Here is a 24,190-nt window from a genome sequence, read left to right on the forward strand (position 1 = left end):
ATATAATAAATATACAATTTGCATTTTATATATAGATATATAGTAAATCCCTGTGAAAACATATCCTATTTGAATCTATAAGATTAGCAAATGGCTCAAGTCCTCTGTCCAGCCCCCTTCTCAAACAGTTTCTGAAAATTATTGCTGGGGAGGGAAGGTGGTATAGATGTCCCACCCTAATCTTACTGACCACAGGAGAGTGAGTTTTCTTATCTATAGAAGAGAGTCTCCATCTGGTCTATTTGTTACAATATTCTATGTATTCCTACCACTAACACCATCATTGCAGCCTTATAATAATATTGATAAAGATCAGTATGGTTAGTCCCCTTTCATTTTTGTCCTTTTTTTTTTCAAAATTACTATCTCATTCTGTTTATAATGTTAGAAGTATAGAATCCTTTTGATAAGTTTTACCTAAATCAATTCAAAAGCTTCTGAATTGCCCACACATTTTAGTTTTCTTACCCGAAAACCTGGTAATTCCATTTATTACTTTTTATGTTTTCTTTTAAAGCACTTAAGTATATAATTATCTTAAAATTGACACACCTCTGTTCACAATTATTTCAAACACCATCTATTTTAAAAGCATATTACTAAATTTTAATGGAATTAGTTAATACTTTTGAACTAGTTTTGAACTTTATTATAAATATTAAAGTTTTATAAAATATATTTATAAAAAATGCTTATCATTTTCCTTGCATCTTTAATTATAAAAGTCTTATAAGATTGATCATTAAAAAAGCAAATTTTATAATCTACTGTAAATTAAAATTTAAAAATCAATTCTTCTCCTTCCCAATTTCACTCCCCAGTGATAGAATTATAGAGACAAGGGCTATAATAAAATAGGTAGGAAGGCAAGTAATGGGTTATATATAAAAACAGGTAATTATCTATCATTTCTACAGATAATCTATGTATAAATAAATGAAATATATATTTCATGAACACTCATTCTCCTATACAACATACTCATATAAATGTAGAATTTTCTATACATGTAAGCTTTTCATATGCCTATTAAAATTTTTAGCCCAAATAAAACTCTAATGTTAAACCATCAAGACATGAATATAATTCCACACTGATACATGGAGACCTATCTCATTTTTAATCACCGAATAAAATTATTTTTGCCAAAAAGATATTTCAGTTGTTTCGCACCTAAGCTCCTGTGTGGCCTTGCATCCTACTAAAAAATTGGCAAAATTGGATGGGGAAAATAATCCTTACAGATTATCTCTTGATATTATATAGGAGAAGAAAAGTCAAATTTGGGAAAAGGCAGTGCACAAGCAGCATATTCGGAAAATATTTAGGAGCTATAATTAAGTGTTAGTGAGGCAGTTCAATCATGAAACCTACTAACTTTGAATTAAAAAGGAGGTCAAAGGGAATGACATTCTAGTAATCAAGATATATATATATGCTCCCTTGTAGGAATTAAAGGATAGGAGAATGAGGTGGCTTGTTAATTATTTTCTCTGATTAGGTAACCTATTTATCCCCATGTACATTTAAATATTAATCAGAGATCCACTTTAGTACAGTGTTATTCAAAGGATAAAATGAGGGAAGAGTTCAAGTACAAGATAAACAGGCACTTAAAATGGAAGATAAGAGTTCCCTGCTTACTGAACCTAGTATTTAATAACTACTAAAGCTGCTTATAAATTTTATGATAGATTTTATTTTTGCTATCTTTAACTTTCATGTTTATGAAATTAGTATTTGTTTGAACTTTCAATTCAGATTTTTACATAAAAATCCCTAACTCTACTTTCAGACCTACTTAACTTTCAAGCTATACGGTTACTAACACATTAGAAGATGCAAACACTGTGGTAGAAAGAAAGGATGCAACTCCTAGAACAGACGCCTGACCTTGAATTACTTGCATAATCATTTTTAAAAGCACACCCACATTTTTAAAATGCAGAACACTTTCATTTTCATTAAGAGAGAAAAATCACTAAACTAACCAATTTGAAAAGTACAATTTTACCTCCTCTGGGGATGTCTTTTCCCAATTAAAAAAAACAGGAATTAAAATGCACCGTGTTAGTTATTATAAACAGACTGCCAAGGGTCATTCCACTTAAATCACTGAGTAGTAAGCAGAGTTAATTATTTAGAGTCTGTGTATCTACAAAATATTTAAAACGTAACAGAGTTAAATGAATTCATCAGATTCTTCTTCAGATGATTTTTGAATTAGTTTAACAAGTGGCAAGAATCACCGAATATGTATTATTTGCAACTCTTGTATCATGTACTTTCTGCAACGCTTCTATTATGGAAACTGCAATATAATTCTCTCCAGCATAAAGCATGTTTGTGTTTGTTTTTGAGTAACAGGACAGTGAAACTGACTCAAAAAGACTGAAGATAAGATGGTGTTCTTACATATTTTGCTCTAACTTTGTCCATATTTTAGTGAATGAATATAATTTCAAAACATTGTGGTTTTTGAGTCCCAAACTTCTGAAATCTTTGTACTACTTATCTTGTGCTGAAAAAGGGATTAAAGAATTAGGTTAAAAAAAAAAAAGAAGAAGAAGAAGAAGCCACCACAGACAATCCTGAATCCACATGGAAATTCCAAAGGTGTATTTGGGAGCAAGAAATGGGCAGTATAAATGAATCAGAAAGAATCCGCTAGCATGGAGCATAGAGATATCTAAGACTAACACTTCATTTGTTCTTGAGGAAACAAAAAGGTTAAGTGATTTGTCAAAGGTTCACCAACAAGTTAGCAGAAGAACTGGGTTTAGCAATCAGTAACTACATCAAATATTTAGTGGGTAAAATCAGTACACCCAAAAACTAACATCTTTTTTAGAAAATGTCACCCTACAAAAACAGAGACCTTCTTTCTTATTTTTTTTGTTTCAAGTTTTAATTTAAATTCTAGTTCCTTCTTTCTAAACTCTAATAAATTACCAATAAAATCCTCTGAAAAGAAAATTACTTAGTGATAATCATAGTTAGTGTGAAGCATTGAGTATATCCCAGATTCTGGTAAAATTTCTATAATCACTTTCATTAGTGAATGGAATTAAGAAATATCTACTCTCCTTTCCACTCAGAGCCCACCAAATATAATAGGTGTGATTCAAAATCACGACATTATAGAATCAGGCAGATAAGAGACTCAAACTAGCTTCCACAATTCATAATTCACTGTATAAGATCTCAGAGTTATTTATATGTAAGTAATAAGAGATCATTTAAATTTGTAAAAAAAAATATCAAGAACCTAAAAAACAGTCATCAGGAGAACATAAATATAAAATTTAGACAAAGGGAACTGTAAATAGAAAACTAATATATGGGAAAATGTCTAAATTTGGTAATAATCAAAGGACATTCATTTCAAAATATAATTTTATGCCTAGTAAATTAGCTTATTTGGTAAATGACAACACTATATGTGCTATATGACTCATACAATGCTGAGAACAATGTAAACCGCCTTCCCCCAAACATGTATATGCATATGACCATGTATATATCAAAAGCTATTAAAATGCTTATAACCTTTGCCCTAGTAATTCCCATTCTAAGAATGTGTCTTTCTTGAGATTTGATAACCAGAACCACACTGGTATTTTAAAAGCAGAAACGCTACTGTTTAATATAAAGGGTAAAGTTATATTTTGTCTTCTTCCCTGATAATGCCCAGAATTTTATTGGCCTTTAGGATTATGGAGGCAACTCAGGCTCATGTATTCTGAAAATAGTCTACAATGATTCCTAGATCCTTAGATCACTTGGAACTTTGTGTTGACTCTGAACTAGTTCCTCTCCACAGCAAAGGGTTACAGCTTGTGACGACATGATTTTCCCATATGTTCCCATTCACCCACCTTGGCACACCCAGAGCTGTCAGCAATTCCCTTTCCTTCCCACTCAAAAATTCATTTCATAATTCAGGAGAGTGAGACAGTCTTTACAGGCACAGTAATGATTCAGTTCTAACATAAACAATCCTCTAACTCTGGTAAAGTATCATAAGAAACAAATTACTCACAAAACACACAATAAGTATAACACATCAGCTTGTCATGGCACCATGAATAGGAAACTGATCCAGATCAGCGGCTACTGCGAGAATATCTTGACAACATCTCTCCCTGGAAGCCAAAACCTCCATACATTCAATCATTCTGAGCTACTACTATTGCTAATAAAAATATTACATAGCATTTATTAGACGATTACTCTTTGCCAGGCCTGGTGTTACTTTACATTCCGTGTTTATTTAATACCTACAGTAGCTCTGTAGGTGCCCATCATTTTTCCTTTATTTTATGAGAACACTGAGGCATAGAAAGTTTAAGTAATTGCCCAAAATGAATTCAGTAACAAAATCGAACACAAAAATAGGGCTACATAATGTCAAAGTCCATTCTCTTAACCAATTCTTTCGTTTACCACATGAAATTTCTTCAAATACTTGATAGTTATTTACCTATGATGTTTTCTTTATGGAAAGTAATCTCCCCCTCCTTCCAGATCCTAAATTGCCCTTCCTAGTGGCTCAACCACTATTTTTGAGTTATTGTGCGTCTGTCCAGAGAAAGTCCATGTGTAGAAAAACTGTGTGTGTATAGTATGTTTGTGTACTTGTAAAATACAATTAATAGGGACACCTAGGTGACTCAGTTGGTTAAGCATCTGCCTTTGGCTCAGATCATGATCCCAGGGTCTTGGGATAGGAACGCAACACTGGGCTCCTTCCTTAGCGGGGAGCCTGCTTTTCTCTCTGCCTGCCACTCCCCCTACTTGTGCTCTCTCTCTCAGACAAATAAATAAATAAAATCTTTAAAAAAATACAAATAAATAATAATATACATTATGTCCTACAAATGTCTTTTTTGCTTGAGAATATATCCAGGACATGTTTCCATATCATCCTCTAGTGGGTGACCACTCGTCCAGTGGGCAATTAGGTTGTCCCCAGGGGTTTCCTATTACAGATAATGTTATCATGAACAACCTCAAACATCTTTCGTAACAATGTGTGTTTTTGTGGAGACAGGCAAAGATTTTTTTTTTTGAGAGAATTCAAATTACTTCAAAGTGATTCTAATAATTTATGCTCACCCCAACACTATATGGTAACAGAATACCTCACAACCTCATCAATACTGAATATTATCAGACGTTTTTATTTTTGCTAAACTGAACACTAGAAATATTATGTCCTTGTTTACATGTGCATTTCTTTAATTATTTGTATAAACCAGGTATTGTACATACATACACATGTACACACATGTATACATAATTAAATGTTATAAGTATATACGTGTACACATGTGATGAATATATATTTCATATACATATATTTATTTATAATTCAAGGGTTTTAATAATATTCAAAAGCTTGTACAACTTCCATCACTATCTAATTCCAGAACATTTTTATCACACCCCCAAAACTCATATTTATTACCAGCTTCTGAAAACTACCAATTATGTTTTTTTCTCTGTTAGATTTCCCCATTCTGGACATTTCGCATGAATGGAATTATACAATATTTGTGTGTTTGTGTATCTTATAGCTTTCACTTAGCATGTTTCCATGATACATCCGTGTTGTAGCATGTATCAGTACTTCATTCCTTTTATGATTTAATAATACTCTATTTAATATATGCCCCATTTTGTTTATTCATTCATCCATTGGTGAAAATTTGAATTGTTTCCACTTTTTGTCTATTAAGAATAATGTTGCTATGAACACTGATATATAATTTTTTTATATGAATATATATTTTAAATGCTCTGGGGTACATACCTGGGAGTGGAGTTGAGTGATATGATAGCTATACATTTAACTTTTTGAGAACTGCCAAACTTTTTCCTAGAACAGCTACAACTTTTTACATTCATCCAGTAATGTGTATGAGGTTTCAATTTTTCCATATCCTTGCCAACACTTGCTATTGTCTTTTTCATTACAGCCATCATAGTAGATGTGAATTCTATTTCATTATTGTTCTAAATTGCATTTCCCTAATGACTAATGACGATGAGCATCTTTTCATATTCTTATTGGCTATTTACATATGTTCTTTGCAGAAACCTCTAATCAAATCCTTTGCCCATTTGTAATTGGCTTTTGTATAATATACTGCAGTATAAGAGTTCTTTATTCTGAATACTAAACTCTTATCAGATACATGACTTGCAAATCTATCTTCCACTCTGTGGGATACTTTTTCACTTTCTTGTGTCCTTTGAAGCACAAAGGTTTTTAATTTTGGTGAAGTCCAATTTATTTTTTGTTATTGTTAGTTGTTTTGTTTTTCTTTCCTTTTGTTGGTGCTTTTAGTGTCATATCTAAGAATTCATTGCGTAATCCAAGATCATGAGGATGTAAAGCTATGTTTTCCTCTGATAGTTTTACAGTTTTGGCTCCCATATTTAGGGCATTGATCATTGTTAAGTTAATTTTTGGACATAGTGTTATGCAGGGTTTCAACTTCATTCTTTTGCATATTAATTTCCAAATGTCCCAACACCATTTGTTGAAGAGACCATTCTTTTCCCAATAAATTGTCTTGGTGTCCTTGTCAAAATCAATTGACCAGAAATGTATGGTTTTTATCTGGACTCTCATTCTTTTTTCACTGATCTATGTATCTATTTTTATGCCAGTATCTACAGTCTATTTTTTTTAACATTTTTTTAAATTCAAGTATAATTAACATACAGTGTTAGTTTCAGGGGTACAACATGTGATTCAATAATCTATACATTTCTCAGTGCTCACAAAGATAATACTCTTAATCCCCTTTATCTATTTCACCCACCTCCCTTCTGGTAACCACTAATTCAATCTCTGTATTTAAGAGTCTGGTTGGTTGGTTTGGTTTGGTTTTTGGTCTCTTTTTCCTTTGTTCATTTGTTTTGTTTTGTAAATCCCACATATGCGTGAGATCATATGGTATTTGCCTTTCTCTGACTGACTTATTTCACTTAGCTTTATACCCTCTAGGCTCACCTGCAAGATTCCATTCTTCGGGGGCTGAGTAATATTCTATTGTATATATACCACAGTTCTGAAGTCAAACAGCTGGGTCTTTCTATGTTCTTTTTTTCAAGATTGTTTGGTCTATTCTAAAGCCCCTGTACTTCCATAAGAATTTTAGAATCACCTTGTCTAGCTCTGCCAAAAAAAAAAAAAAAAGATAACTAGAATGTGTTACAATTGTGTTGAATCAGTAGATCAATTTGATCCATCTTAATAATATTAAGTCTTCTTAACTATGAACATGGGATGTCTTTCCATTTATTTAGGTCTTCTTCAATTTCTTGTAATCATGCTTTAGAGTTTTTAGTGTATAAGTCTTATGCTCTTTCATTTAGCTTACTCTTTATATTTATTCTTTTAATGCTATAGTTAACAGAACTGTTGTCCTAATTTCATTTTTGGTTTGTTCAGTGCTGGTGCATAAAAACACAACTTATTTTTTTATATTGGTCCTGTGTCCCATAACCCAATTTTTTTTAAAGATTTATTTATTTATTTATTTATTTATTTATTTATTTATTTATTTATTTATTTATCTATCTGACAGAGAGAGAGACAACCAGCGAGAGAGGGAACACAAGCAGGGGGAGTGGGAGAGGAAGAAGCAGGCTCCTAGCGGAGAAGCCTAATGTGGGGCTCGATTCCGGAACGCCAGGATCACACCCTGAGCCGAAGGCAGATGTTTAATGACTACGCCACCCAGGTGCCCCCCATAACTAAATTTAACTCACATTTGCTCTAATAGCTTTTTGGGGATTCCTTGGAATTATCTATACACAGCATCATGATCTGCAAATTGAGATACTTTTACTTCTTCCTTTTCAATCTGGACGCAGTTTGGGTTTTTTTTTGTTTGTTTGTTTGGCCTTTTTGCCTTTTTGCCCGGGCTAGAAGCTCCAATAAGATGTTAAATAAAAGTCTCAAAAACATACATACTTGTCTAATTCATAATATTTAGGGAAACACTTTCAGTGTTCAAGTATTAAATATGATGGTAGATGTGGGCTTTTTATAGATGCATTTTATAAGGTGGAGGAATTTCACTTCTATTTCTAGACTAAGTAGTTTTATGAAGAAAGGGTGTTGGATTTTGTCAAGTGCTTTTTCTATGTCTACTGAGATGATTATGTGGGTTTTGTCCCTCATCCTTTTGTACATTGATTGTTCGTAGCTGATTCCTGTATGTTGGATTATTGTTGCATTTCTGAGATAAATCTTACTTTGATATGATGCATAATCTTTTTTTACATTCTTCTATTTGGTTTGCCAGTAGTTTGTTGAGGATTTCTGTGTCTATTCACGGAGTTATTGGTCTGTAGTTTTGTTTTGATATCTTTGTTTAGCTTTGTTATAAAGGTAATATACTGAACTCACAGAATAAATTCAGAAGTGTTCCCTCCTCGTCAGTTTTTGGAAGGTTTTTCAAAGGGTTTGTGTTAATTCTTCTTTAAATGCTTGTCAAAATTCATCATTGAAGCCATGTGATTGTGGGCTTTTCTTTGTGGAACGTTTTTTATTACTGATTCAATGTTTTACTTATTGTAAATCTATTCAGATCTGTTATTTCTTCTTGACTCAGTCTGTATACTTGGTGTCTTTCTAGGCATTTATTTACTTCATCTAGGTTATTAAATTTGTTGGCATATAATTGTTCATAGAGGAGTTTATTGTTTTTTTCTCTCTTATTTGTTAGCTTGACACAGAAGATCCAAAAGGTGGATATGGCTTTTGAATAGTATACTCCAAAATAAATCATCATAATTGGGAAAATATCATTTGGAGAAATTCGATTTATATACAATGTTGTTTGAATAAGAGTATATATGCATCTCTTGCATTAAGCATGATTTTTCTATGTTATGTATTGATGCTCTGATGGAAGTAATTATGTGATGGAATTTAAGGATCCTATGTGGTTCCCAAATGTCTTAGTGTTTGCCTGCAGTATGAATACTTTACATTTCTTTTGAAATTTTTAGTGAGGTCTCCTTTAATATGTATATTTAAAATATTAAAGTGTACATTTTTTGAAAATTTTTATAACTAAAAACAAAGATACCAGGCTAATATTAAATGCAATTAAGTTTAGTTTCTCAATTGATCTGACATATCATAGTATAATCTTCTTTTAATAAAACAATAATTTCTAAGGAATCTTATGAATAAATTCAAACACAGAGTAACAAAAGCTAGAAACACAGAAATATCTGGAGAGATTCAGTGCTGTAATGAAAACGAAGATACCTAGGAAAGATCAGGAAGCAACCAGGAGGAAAATAGATTTGATAACAGGAATTAAGATGAAATAAAGATTTTCTGCCCTGAATTTTTAAGGATGTGCTCCTCTTCAATAGCTATAGGAAACAATGCTATCTTTGCCTCTGTCTTATTTATTAGGTATATTGTTTACTGACATTTATTCCTCTTTTAATTTCTGTATTATGTTCACAGTTAGAAATTCTTTCTATAAGGAATCAGACGTGACGTCCTATGCCTAATAAAGTTAAATAGGTTTTTTTTTAAAGATTTATTCATTTGAGAGAGAGGGAAAGCACAAGTGGTGGGGAGAGGCAGAGGGGGAGGGAGAAGCAGGCTCTCTGCTGAGCAGAGAGCCCGATGTGGGACTCGATCCCAGGACCCAGAGATCATGACCTGAGCTGAAGGCAGACGCCTAATCATCTGAGCCACCCAGGCACCCCTAAAGTTAAATATGTTTTAACAACACACAAACACAAAAGCATTTCATTCTGCCAACAGAAGGGACAGATTTGTTTAAAATAGTTTTTTTTATGTACCTGAGAAAATGTGGATGGCTTTAACGTAGATTCAAATAAAAATACATAGCTCTGTTTGGTTCTCAGTCACTACACCCTTCTCATCGACACAGCATTTATAAACCTATTCAAATCTAGTAGCAAGCAAGCAAAGGGCTGTGGACGCTATTTAACCAGGCTATTCTGAATCATAGGTCACGGGAACCGAGAACATGTACCCTCTACAACAAAATTTGTATTTGGTTGATAAGACAACATGTCAAAATCTAGTAGACACTGCTTTAGATTTTCCCTAAAACTCCAATTCTCATAGTCACAAAATATTCTGCAGGTTATCTGAGACAAGCACAACTTTTTCTACACTTATTGTAATGTCATTTACACATGTAGTAATTATATATTTGATATTGCTCCATTATAGTATAATTTCCACATGACATTGTTTCTATGTTTTCTGTATCTTCGCCCTACTTTTCTGATTGCAGTAACATTAAGTCCCGTTGATTTTTGGGAAACAAAAGCCAAATGTTGCAGGAACTCTTTCATGACAGTTATGAAGTGTTGTAACATCAGTTTTGAACTTTGCAGGGCAGGTTCTCCCTTTTTAAAAGTTAAATGGTAGTAACAGGTACGAGTGTCTTTAAGAATTCTAACATTTGAGAATAACCCTTCTTAAAGTTAAGTGATGGAGAATTCTGGCACAGAATTCACACAAAATAATTAGGAGGCTAAAAATGTTCTAAGAGAAACTATAGTAATAGCGAATGTTCTAAGAGAAACTATAGTAATAGCGAACGTTCTAAGAGAAACTATAGTAATAGCGAACGTTTTTTGTGACTAGCTAATAGTTGAAGGCTGCAGGGAAAATAAAATATGCTAAGTGTTGTGAAGGTAATGTAACATCAACAAAGTTGAAAAGAAATTAGAATACTAAGATATATTCAGGAAGCTTTTAGAACACTGCCAGTAAGTGTCAGGTAGAGTTCATGACAAAAATCAAAAGAATGAAGACTAACAGTGATTAGAATAATCTTTTCAAAAATAATTACCTTTAAGTACATTTTATTGTAAATTTAGTTTTATCTTGTGAATAATTTTCTGTACCTTCCACATTTTCTGCATTATCACTTACAATATTAAAATTGGATTTAAATATAAAGCTATTTTTGAAGAATTAACAGATTTTACATGTTAGTTTTGATATTATTACCTTTTCCTGTGGGTATTTATATGTCTTTCAATTATACATTATTAATAGAACATCCTTACAAATACAAAAGTTCAGAAAATTCAAGGCTTTGTTGAGGAGGAAGGGGGTATGCAATTGATAAATAAAAGGGGCAGAGAAGAAAATATAAAAATATTAATAATATTCTATTTCTTAGGTAGGGAGATGGCTATCCTGTGCCTATTTTAGTATTTTTCTTTACACGGTATATGTAATACATTTGTATATATTACTTCATTATGAAAAATGTGAAATGTTTTTTCTTTATGTAAGCTATTGTGCCTGCCTTATACAAATTCCAAAGTGGACAGCACGCTGGGGGACTGGCCACCTCCTGAGCATAGTGATTTCTGAGGCCAACAGTCATATTAATGGTTAATACTTTAAAGTCCTGTTTAAGAATATCTTCCTATTTTTAACAACTGTAACAAAAGTGATTAATAGAGAATGCCACCACCTGGGGATATCACAAATGGAGATTCAGAGATAGTATAATTATATAAGAGTTTTCTGTATGACTTTGAGTGATATGAAATACTATTGTTGATGATTTCAAAGAAGAGGACGAGATGAGAGGGGTAGGAGGACACTGTTCAATCTTCAAATCTTTAAAATATAATCTGTGTCAGTCACACAAGTATGAATAAAATGGGCATAAATTCATTTCGCTCCCGAATCACCACCTTCCCCCCTCTTCTATGATACTCATCTCATTCTGTCCTTGATTTTTGTTATTTGATGACATATACTAGCTTCTTACTGGATCATAATTATTCATTGATGGAGATGAAACTTCATGAAACTCTGTAGTTTCCTTACCACCAAAAACATTACCTTGTACGTAACTGGCAGGCCATAATTTACAATCAATTTAAATAAAAATTGCTACTGTCACCTTTTAAGGTAGATGTTTATTGTTAAACTAAAACATTTTTCTACGATTTTGTATTTGAATGCATGTTTATTTCTACATATGCTGAGTTAAATGACATTATCTTAAATTTAGTCCTTTCAAATATTACATTTTACCACCATTTGTTCATTCAAAAAAATTAATGACCACTTTTATGTTCTAGGCACTAATCTAGGCAATAATTTCAAGGATTAATAAGTCATAGTACCTGCACTTGATAAAATTGTTTCTAAATACACATGATTCATGATATTTGAATGTACAATCTTTATTTATTACATTCAATAAAAACAAATTCAATCTCCAGTCAGTAGCAGTATTCTCAATGGTCACAAATTAAAGCCCAATTTATGCAACTATAATAAAAACCTTATTAATGTTCGTCTCATTACTTTAGGCAATAAAAATGACTTAAATTTTCACTTATCTACCACATCATTTTTCCTTTGACTCCTTCTACATTGTCAGCTCTGTGTGTGTGTGCGTGTGTGTGTGTGTGTGTGTATGTGCGTGTGTACTGGAAACACAGGGAATGCTTTTTCCTCACTCCTTGCAAAAACACTTCGTCTGACTTTATTATATCATTTATTTTCATGCTGTCTGTTACTTTATTGAATACATGTTCATAGCCTCATTGCGCTCTGTTTTTTGCAGAAAGGATCAATGTTTTATATAACTTGGATTTTCCCACAATTTTTTCAACGAAGTATGGACTCAATGAATTTTCATGAATGAACTCAAAGTTTATAATCATTTAGTTAGTAACCCTAATAAATATTATAATTTAAATATCAATGGGATGTTGCTTGGAAACCTCACCTTTGTAAAATATTTATAGTGAGGGTGGTCATTCTATTATTTGACATTGATATCTATATCTGCAATGTACTCCTAATTACTTGGGACAAATCTGCTTAAAATACTCCTAATTACTTGGGACAAATTTTCAAATTTCTTTTGGAAATGAATCACAATAAAAACATAATCAGGCTTAAAGAAATTAGTAGGAAGGAACTGATTTTTGCTCAAATAAAGTCTTAAAATTTTTAATATGCCTCAGTTTATTTTTAAAAATAGAAATAGATATACATGTTTTCACATATATTTTAATATTTTAGTATTATATATATCTGAATATATGTGTGTGTATGTGTGTATATATATATATATACGTACATATTATATATATGTTTTAAATCATGTCCCAACTCTGTTCTGTCATGCATCTCTCACAGTTAGTAAGTCTGCAGGCTACCACCTGTTTTTTTGTGTCAAACCAATCTTATTCAGAGAACTGCCCCCACCTCTCCTGCCTCCAAAAGGGAACAGGCAGAGACTGCTTAGGATGGGTAGTTATTCTCTCACTTTTTCTCAAGAGAAATCAGCCTCATTGCTTACTAATCAAAGCTAGAAAATGTCTTTCTGGCCTTCCTCATGTGGTTATCGTGAGGATGACGGAGCCACTATGTGAGGTCAGCTGGGATTGACAGAAAAGCAAGGGACTTCAGCGCAACACAGAACAAATCACATAACCTCTTGTGGGCTCTGGTCCTTCTCTGCAAAATGAGGATAAGATTCATCTCATAAAATTGTTTGAAAAATAAATTATGTGAAAGCTTTATGTAATAGCTCAAGCAGTGTGGTAAGGTCAGTTATGATTAGGTGACAGTAGGATATGTATGTAAAATGTTGCACAACATAGAGGATTACTAGAAAGCTTCAGTTTAGTGCTAGAATGCGCATTTTATCTGAAAATACTCTCTGGTTTAACCAGCTTTTCAGTTCTCCTTTTCATCTTCCATTATGTAGCGACTGAAGGGATAGTAAAAGAATCTTCCTTGCCTTACATGTTTCTAGCTGGAAGAACAGTTTTACAATAAATAATTAGTTAACCAAATAGGATGGTATCTAATCTCAGATGATGGCTAGGGTGATTCATAGTATCAAGGCCGAAAGACTTCAGAAAGAAAAGAAACAAGTGGGTGGGAACTATAGGGACAGATTATAGGGAAGGTGGCACCTTAGCTGGACCTTGAAACATTGAAACAATTTTAAGAAACAAGTATTCCAAGCCAGAAGTAAAGTATGAAAATAGGTACAGACAACTCATTTTAAAAGCAATTGCCATTAAAGTATGCAGGGAAAGAATGAAACAAGGTCATAACAATATATGCTGTCACAAAGCAGTGGACAAGAAAATCAGCATTGCCCTGGACCAAACTTTGCCTGGGAAGAATATCACTGAAACAGGCTTGACATGTATGGCTATAATGGCCTCATTCTCTAAAGACGCTTGCTGGTTTCCAGCTTTGCTTTTCCTGTTCTCTCTTGCCCACAGCAGTGTGTCTGGAAATAGCTGACTTCCTCTGCTTGTAAATCTTCATAATGGATCTAAACCTGTGTCTTCCAACAGATTTGTATTTCTGATTTCATTGAGAAATTCCAGTGATCTTACAAGTATGTTTCCAAGCTCCTTAAATTTCTATAATTAGAAAAAAATTTCCTAAAAGATGCTATGGCTTTAATGTACCAGTATTCACTGCGTATTTTCTTCATTCTCGACAAGTATCTATGGGTATTTTATAAAAATATGAACAGCATAAAATTAAATTCTTTAGCAAAATTACCTACCAGTTATGTCATAACCATGATAGATACCTAATATGAGCTTGTTCTAAGACTCTATATTATCACATTTATTCTTCCAATCACCCTTTGGGTAGTTGTTGTTATTATTGTTGTTGTTGTTATTATTATTACTACTATCATTTCATTTTATAGAAGAAACGGTTATGTACAAAGCCTAAGTTACTTTCTTCAAGTCACAAAAGCTCGTAAACGGTGGAGATGACATTGAAAAGTCCATACTCTTCAGACATAATCAAAGGAATTTTAAGGAATGGATGGAACAAGAAGCTTCTTGAATTTCCAAACCATAAGGGGTGCTACAATAACTCCAGCCCTAATTCATGAAGTGTACAGTAGTCCTGAGCCTACCAATGTAGGAAACCAGGGAGAAAAGGAGGAAGAAACTCATATTGTTAAGCACAAACCTTTTTCTGTTGTGTATTTTTACATGTGTATGATTTCAGACAGTTAAAAGTAGGCAGTCACAATCTTCAAACTACCTGCTTTACTCGACACAAAAGTCTGCTTTTTATTATCTATATTATAAACATTGAAAATTTTATGGTACACAGAATCACAAAAGAAAACTGAAGTAAGAAGAGAATAATTTTTTAAAAAGCATCCGCAAATTTTTTCAGAACACTGGCTCTACTATATCAGTGTACGTGAAATAAATGTGTACCTATCTGATCTAATAAACCATTTTTACTAATAAAAGCTGTTCCCTCCAACATTACATAAATGCCCTTCAAATATTTTAACCCAGTGCCAGGCTCTGAATTGCCAGCCTGTCCAGTGTTCAGTGGGGAGCATATGTAAATGAGCATTTATGACGATTTGTAGACAACGTATCAGAAATAAGAATGAACAAAAGGTATGATTATAATATGGTAGAACAAGTCATATTTCCAACATAAAGTAATAAGAACAGTTCTATAGGAAGGTATGGTCAGTATACACTGAGACCTTTCAATATATATGAGACCTTAGAAATCACAAGCAAGTCAGACAAGAAGAAAAGAGGTCTTTACAAGGTGTCAAGTAATAAATAATTTACAAAGCAATTTAGAAACCTCAGCAGTCACCACTTACAAGGCTGTGGTAGGGAACGGAGTCTATATTTGTAGAGAAGAGTAGAATCAATACAAGGAGTAAGCTGTCAGTTTTTTCTATAGTGTCAATATCTCAGACTGGCTGCTTTCACTGGTGCTCCTGTGGAAACAATTTCCAAAAGTATACTATTGAGTGACATGCTGCATGGATTAAATGATTTACTTTAATCCCCTAACTGCATGTTGAAAGACCAATAGCCCAAAAGGAATACTAGAAAGCCTGAGGACAAAGCAACCTATAATAACAGTGTGATTTTGGAATGGTTTATTCTTAAGAAAGCCCTAGTGCCACAGCAAGTTCCATCCAGAACAACAAGTAAAAATGAGAAGTGGCCACAATAGACTTATAATATCTGGCTACCAGGAGGAACATTCGCAACATTGAGAGATCTGATTAAATAGATTTATTGGTCAACTTTCCCGTTTGTAAGTCATCAGATAAAATGGTGATCTCATCGTGAAACAGCAATGAATAGTCTTAACTCCTTTTTAGTCTGTACGTATGTGATAAGATCGAGTAACAATTTTTGAAGTGTGTCTTATAAAACTAAAGCGTGGTCTTAGCACTAAGTAATTAGGCATAAGAAGTACTTATCTCATTAAATCAGAAGGTCATAAAATTAAATTGACTGGAAGCAGAGAGCAATGGGCAGGTTCAGAGCCATATGTAGTGGACAACCCTTCATCTCTAGCCAAGGACGTAGGTTTTAAAAAGTTGGCTCTCCAATCCCACTGCTATGCGATTTTGATCTTTTAAATGAGAAGATGGGTTCAACCGAGTTCTAGTTCCTTCCAGCACTAACAGTTCTATTATTATAATAACATCAATTACTGTTCAGTGTATAGCAGATTGATCATTTGTGAGCTACTGAGGTGTGCGGAAAGGCATCAAACCATTGGAATAGAGAACTAATAAGATGCAAATATAAGAATAAATTTCTTTTTCCGGTTCAGATTCTGGCATTTAGACACTCGCATAACGTTTAGAAGGGGGACGAGATGCAGAAGCTATTGCTCATGTAGCAGTAGGAAGCAACTAAATGTCTGGGCTTCACCATACAGAGGTTTCTATAAAGGCCTCTGCTGTTTTCCTGGAACTCAGCCACCTTGATGTTGGAGATAGTTCAGTTGATCAGTGACAGCAGCTCCCTGACTCCAAAGTGAGCAGCGAACCTGAAAGCTAATAGCCTTCTTTCCTGAATTTTGTTTCTCTAGGCTTTCCAATGGTGTGGTGAGCCCTGTGTTTCTTGAATTTAATCCCTTCCTGCTTCAAATTCCTAAAGTGGTTTCTGCCTGTCTGACCAAAGCATAAATGAGACACTGTCTTTTAAAATCTTTTAATAGACGAAAACCATCACAACACATATATTCTGCTTAAAGTCTGAGGAAACAGAATGAGGAAGGATATCAAAGACACTGAGATAAAATCTACCAGGAATGGGTGATCCATACTGTCTCCATTTAAATCTCAGTCTTATCTCTACCATGAAGAATTTGTTGTATTAATCCTTAAGATTCCTAATGCTTAAAGTTTTAATGCCTAAAAGCTAGTTCTAAGATCACATGATTCTAAGCTTATTTTTCAAAATGTCCAAATACTCAATTTTGTCAAATTATGCATAACAGAAGCCATTTCTAAACTCCTTATCAAGTGGTCCTTAGTGAGGAATACCATTGTGCTAGGGTCTGAGGACATAGAGATAGAAAACACCCTTTCTACTCTCAAGGAGTCTTAACTTATTTGTGGAGAGAAAAATTAGTAAGAATAATCAGCATGAATAACTGGGCAATTACATTATTCTAACTCGTTACTTCTGAAATTCAGAGGACAATTCATAATTGAAGATTGGAGAGATCAAAGATATTCGCTCTAAGCGAGGCTTTATAGAATGTGCAAATTTTGATTGGTGAACAAAAGAAAAGAAGATTTTGCGGTTAAAGGAAAGCAAGTAATGGCTGTTTGAAAGAATTTGTGAGAAATGGTATTGGACCTTTAGAGTGGGATCATATTATGGAGGTTTAGAGAGAGCTAGGCAGAAATTTTGAGATTTGTTTCCATGAATGATTGTAGGCCATTAAAGGTTTTTTGAGCAAAGCAGTGTACAAATCAAAAGATTAAAAAAAAAAAAAAAGATCAGATATATCTATCTATCTTGGAAGTCTTATATGTGGCAGGTTCTGGAGCCAAGAACACATTATAAATTTTACTAGTATAATAAAATAAATAAAAAGAAAAAAAAAAGAACAGCTGATCCAAACATACAATTACATGCAAAAGAACAGTGAGCTGTGAATTAGTAAAAGAAGTGTGTCCCAAGGTAAATATTATCATGAAAGAAAGTAGAGATTTTGAAAATGAGTTTTAAAGCACTGACATCATTCAGAAAATAGTGAGTGAATAAACAAGTGGGTTGGTAAGCTTTGTCATATTTTAAATTGTTGAGATGTTAGATAAGATTTTTAAATTACTCAGTTTTTGAATTCACTTTTGGAGAGTGAATTTTCAAAATCGACTTAAAATTTTAAGCCTAGAAAAGGTTTTTAAATTTTTGTTTGTTGTCTGCTTGAATTTGGCCAGGGTCCATCTATAAGGATACAGACTGATTTTTGCAAATGAACCATAGCAAATTATTACTAATTTAACTTAAGTACATAATACTGTTAGGCAAGGACTATTGTTTAAGTATATTTTGTCTTCCCTTTCAAGGCTTAGCTCACACCCCTGCACAAAACACAAACTCAACATGCATATGATCAATGAAGGAAAGCGAAGTTAGGTTATTTAAATCTAGTTGTTAAAATATATTAAAATTACTGTCAATGTTCAGAGAGAAACTATGCTGGGGTCCCTTAAGAGGGACAATGAAAGTTTTACTTTAAGACACGTAGAGGGCTTTAAGGGGAAATAATTTGGCAAAGGTTGGTCTTTAAGGACAATGTGCAAAGGAAGAACAATGAGGTTCATCTATAAGGTCAGGGCCAACAAGTCCAATGTAATCATCAAGAAACAACAGCTAGAAGTTAAGAAGCCAGTTAGGGTACAGGCCATTCATTCATTCATTCATTCATTCATTCAAGACTGGTAAGTCATACATAAGAACAGGCCCCGTATAATCACTTAGGATTCACATCTGATTCTTTGGACCCGGTGTATAATGGGCACCTGAGCAGACTTATACGGAGCCAGCAGCTATCACAATCATCAGGATCCGCATGCGGGCAGCATGACCTAATGTTGGGCCTATCAAATGTTATATCCCAGCATACTTTATCCTTTCCTGTTAAAAGTATTTAACAAACTAGAGTGGTAGGAACCTGCTGTTATTCAGAGTCCTTGCTCATTTGTATCTATTTCAAGAGCAGGAACAATCAAGATAGCAATCACGGGAAGGGAAGTCAAAAAGTATGATGGAAACTATAGAAAAACATTCTGAAATCTTGGGTGGGTTTCAGGAACAAAACTACCTTTTGAAAAGTAAGTTTATCTTGAATACTAATGCTTGTAATAAATACAACATGTGTCTCTAAAACTCAATGCTGTACATTTGATTGCTAGCAGTGTGAGAGAAAATAGCAGAAAAGGTGAAAGGTATATTATAAAGAAATGTATTTAACCAGCTCAATTCATTAATTAAGAGTTTCAATGACACAGACTTACTGTGGCTTCTTGTTCTGCAGCCTTAGATTTTACATAGAATTTCAAATGGAAATTTTAAAAATGTATTTTAAAGATTGAGGATTACATTAACCAGAAAAGTTGATCAGCTGTCAATTGTACACCAAATCACGAGACAGTTATCAACTTTGCAATACACAGAACTCTGATGTCCTCTTTCACAAAGTCTATTTACTCTGTGGTAATTCTTTGGGATTTGGTGCCAAAGAAATGGACTTGAGATCTAGCTTCACCAGTTTGGGGTGAATAGATTTTAATAATTATCTTTCTTTTTTTAAAAGATTTTATTTATTTATTTATTTGAGAGACAGAGAGAGAGAGAGGGAGAGTGTGCACACTGAGGGTGAGGGAGAAGCAGACTCCCTGCTGAGCAGGGAGCCTGAGGCAGGGCTCGATCCCAGAACCCTAGGATCATGACCAGAGCCGAAGGCAGATGCTTAACTGACTGAGCCACCCAGGCACTTCTTTTTACAGAAAATGATAAATACTTAGAAAATTTGAGGAATGTAGAAGAGTATGCAAAAAACTACACAGCAATTCTACCACTATTTTCATTTATCATTATTAGTAATAAATAGGAAATTGGTGATATATTACCACATTTGACCTACAAACATAACCATTTAATATAGTTCAACAGAATATAGTTATCTTATTAGTTGCATTAGTTGTGCATTCTCTTAATCAGAGGCTAAAAACTTGGGCACTAGAATTCAAAATATCAGCGTTTAAATTTAAGCTGTCCCACTTACTTGCTATATAACTTTGGACAATTTTCTCTTAGATTTAGTTTCTTTATCCATAAAATGTGACAAAGATGTTCCCTACTCCATAACATTTTTGTGGGGTCTCAATAAGATTATGTGAAAAGTTCTCAGCACAGTGCCTTGCATTCATTCATTCATTCATTTCTTCAACAAGTGTTTACTGAACTCATTCTATGTCCCAGTCTGTGTGCCAGGTATTTAAGCAAACAAGGCTGACACAGTTAGTGCTCAAATGAAGCTTATAGTCTATTGAGGAAGACAGATATTCAAAGATATCACAAGGCTGATTAACTGTAATCATAATAAGTATTATGAAGGAAAATTTAAATGTTATGAGAATATATAGCTGGAGTCTGAAGTGACCCTGAGGGTCAGCAAATGCTTTCCTGACAAAGTAACATTTAATCTCATACCTGAAGGAGGAGCAGGCAGGCAAAGAAGTGGACCAAGAGAATTCCAGAGAAGGCCCTGGAATCCAGAGATGGGTAGATGCTTTGCACACTGGAGCATTTTGGCTCAGGACTCAGAGGTATGTTTCCATAATTGTAATAATATGCATTGTATACTTGTATATCCTGCTCTTTTCACTTACCATTACCTGTGAACATTTTCTGATGTAACAACTGTAAATACTTATGCACCCAACATAGAAGTATCCAAAAACATAAAACAATAACAAACATACAGGAACTCACTGATAATGCAGTAATAGTAGGGAACTTTAATGCTCCACTTACATCAACAAACAGATCATTTAAACAGAAAATCAACAAGGAAACAATGGCTTTGAATGACACACTGAAACAGATGAATTTAACAGATACATTCAGAACATTCCATCTTAAACAGCAGAATACACATTCTTTTCAAGTGCACATGGAATATTCTCCAGAACAGATCACATATTAGCCCACAAAACAAGCCTCAAAAAAGTAAAAAAGACTGAAGTCCTACTACCATGCATCTTTTCTGACCACAATGCTATGAAATTAAGAGTCAACCACAAGAAAAAAATCTGAGAAGACCGCAAATACATGCAGGTTAAATAATATGCTACTAAACAATGAATGGGTCAACCAGGAAATTAAGGAAGAAATTAAAAAGTACATGTAAACATATGAAAATGAAAACACAATAGTCCAAAACCTTTGGGATGCAGCAAAAGAGGTTGTTGAGAGGGAAGTTCATACCAATGCAGACCTATCTCAAGAAGTAAGAATAATCTCAAGTAAACAACCTAAACTTACACCTAAAGGAGTTAGAAAAAGAACAAACAAAACCTAAAACCAGCAGAAGGGAAGGACATATTAAAGATTAGAGCAGAAATAAATGATATAGAAACTAAAAAAAACAATAGAACAGATCAATGAGTCCAGGGACTGGTTCTTTGAAAAAATTCAATAAAATTGATAAACCTCTAGCCAGACTTACCAAGAAAAAGAGAAAGGACTCAAATAAATAAAATCACAAATGAGAGAGGAGAAATACCAACCAATACCACAAAAACACAAACAATTATAAGAGAACATGATGAAAAACTGTATGCCAACAAACTGGACAACCTAGCAAAAATTGATAACTTCCTAGAAACATATAAATAACCAAAACTGCAATGGGAAGAAATAGAAAATTTGAACAGACTGATAACCAGCAAAGAAACTGAATTAGTAATCAAAAAACTCCCAAAAAACAAAAGTCCAGGATCGGATGGCTTCACAGGCAAATTCTAGCAAAGATTTAAAGAAGGGTTCTTCTCTAACTATTCCAAAATATAGAAAAAAGAAGGAAAACTTTCAAATTCATTCAATGAGGCCAGCATTTCCCCGATACAAAAATGAGATAAACACACCACTAAAACGGAGAGCTACAGGCCAATATCCCAATGAACATAGTCGCAAAAATCCTCAACAAAATACTAGCGAAAAGATTCTAATAATACATTAAAAAAATCATTCACCATGATCAAGTGGGATTTACTCCTGGGTTGTAAGGGTGATTTAGTATTTGCAAATCCATCTACGTGATATATCACAGTAACAGAAAGGATAAAGAGCCATATGATCATTTCAATAGAAACAGAAAAAGCATTTGACAGGGGCGCCTGGGTGGCGCAGTCGTTAAGCGTCTGCCTTCCGCTCAGGGCGTGATCCGGGAATCCCGGTATCGAGCCCCACGTCAGGCTCCTCTCCTGGGAGCCTGCTTCTTCCTCTCCCACTCCCCCTGCTTGTGTTCCCTCTCTCACTGGCTGTCTCTCTCTGTCAAATAAATAAAATCTTTAAAAAAAAAAAAGAAAAGAAAAAAAGAAAAAGCATTTGACAAAATACAACATCCATTCATGATAAAGACCCTCAACAAAGTAGGTTTAGAGGGAACATACCACAACATAATAAAGGCCACCCATGAAAAACCCATAGCTAACATCATCCTTAATGGGGAAAAAGTGAGAGCTTTCGCCCTAAAGTCAGGAACAAAACAAGGATGTCCACGCTGACCACTTTTGTTCAACATACTACTGGAAGTCCTAGCCTCAGCAATCAGACAACAAAAAGAAATAAAAGACATCCAAACTGGTAAGGAAGAAGTAAAACTTTCACTATTTGCAGATGACATACTATATATAGAAAACCCCAAAGACTGCACCAAAAAAATGCTAGAACTAATAAATAAATTCAGGAAAAGTCTCAGGATACAAAATCAATGTATAGAAATCCGTTGCATTTCTGCACACCAATAACAAAACAGCAGAAAGAGAAATTAAGAAAACAATCCAATTTACATTTGCACTGAAAACAATTAAGTTACCTTGGAATAAACCAACGAGGTCAAAGACCTGTATTCTGAACAGTATAAAACACTGATGAAAGAAGTTGAAACTAACACAAAGAAATGGAAAAACAGTCCATGCTCAGGGATTGGAAGAACAAATATTGTTAAAACGTTTATAATACACAAAGCAATCTACACATTTAATGCAATCCCTATCAAAACACCGACAGCATTTTTCACAGAACTAGTACAATCCTAAAATTTGTATGGAACCACAAAGAGTCCGAATAGTCAAAGCAATTTTAAAACCAAACCAAAGCTGGAGGCATCACAATTCTAGACTTCAATTTATATTACAAAGCTGTAGTAATCAAAACAGTATGGTACCGGCACAAAAATAGACATGTAGATCAATAGAACAGAATAGAAAACACACAGTAAACTCAAAATTATATGGTCAAGTAATCTTCAAGAAAGCAGGAAAGAATATCCAAGGGGAAAAAGTCTCTTCAACAAATGGTGTTAGGAAAACTGAACAGCAACATGGCAAAAGTAAAAAACAGGACCACTTTCTCACACTATGCACTAAAATAATTCAAAATGGACTGAAGACCTAAATGTGAGACCTGAAACCATCAAAATCCTAGAAGAGAACACAGGCAGTAATTTCTCTGACATCAGCCATAGCAACTAGATAAGTCTCATGAGGCAAGGGAAACAAAAGCAAAAATCAACTATTGGAACTACATCAAAATAAAAAGCTCTGCACAGAGAAAAAAACAATCACCAAAACTAAAAGGCACCCTATGGAATGGAAGGAAATATCTGCAAATGATATAACCGATAAAGGGTTAGTATGCAAAATATATACAGAATTTAAACAACTCAACACCCAAAAAATGAATAATCCAATTAAAAAATGGACAGAAGACATGAACAGACATTTCTCCAAAGAAAACATACAGATGGCCAACAGACACATGAAAAAATGCTCAATGTCACTCCTCATCAGGGAAACGCAAATCAAAACTACAACAGGATAATCTTACACCTGTAAGAATGGCTAAAATCAACAATACAAGAAACAACAGGTGTTGGCAAGGATGTGGAGAAAAAAGGAACCCTCTTACACTTTTGGTGGAAATGCAAACTGGTACAGCCACTGTGGAAAACAGTGTGGAGGCTTCTTAAAAGTTTAAAAAATAGAACTACCCTATGATCCAGCAATCACACTACTGGGTATTTACCCCCAAAATACAAAAACACTAATTC

At 33.8% G+C, this 24,190-nt stretch overlaps 1 protein-coding gene across 6 annotated transcripts in view; it reads right to left on the bottom strand.

The window, feature by feature from the left end:
- Nucleotides 1–24,190, bottom strand: part of HNF4G (hepatocyte nuclear factor 4 gamma) — a 123,404-nt gene that overhangs the window by 42,910 nt on the left and 56,304 nt on the right. The window contains exon 4 of one of the 6 annotated variants that reach the window (XM_045810130.2): nt 15,690–15,809. The exons of the other annotated variants lie outside the window; for them this stretch is intronic. The gene's annotated coding sequence lies outside the window, so the exon portion shown is untranslated. The remainder of the gene's footprint in view (nt 1–15,689; nt 15,810–24,190) is intronic. 6 annotated transcript variants of the gene reach the window in all.

This window comes from Ursus americanus, chromosome 9 (genome assembly GCF_024610735.1).
Source record: "Ursus americanus isolate L20-20 chromosome 9, mUrsAme1.1.p, whole genome shotgun sequence".
NCBI lineage: Eukaryota > Metazoa > Chordata > Mammalia > Carnivora > Ursidae > Ursus > Ursus americanus.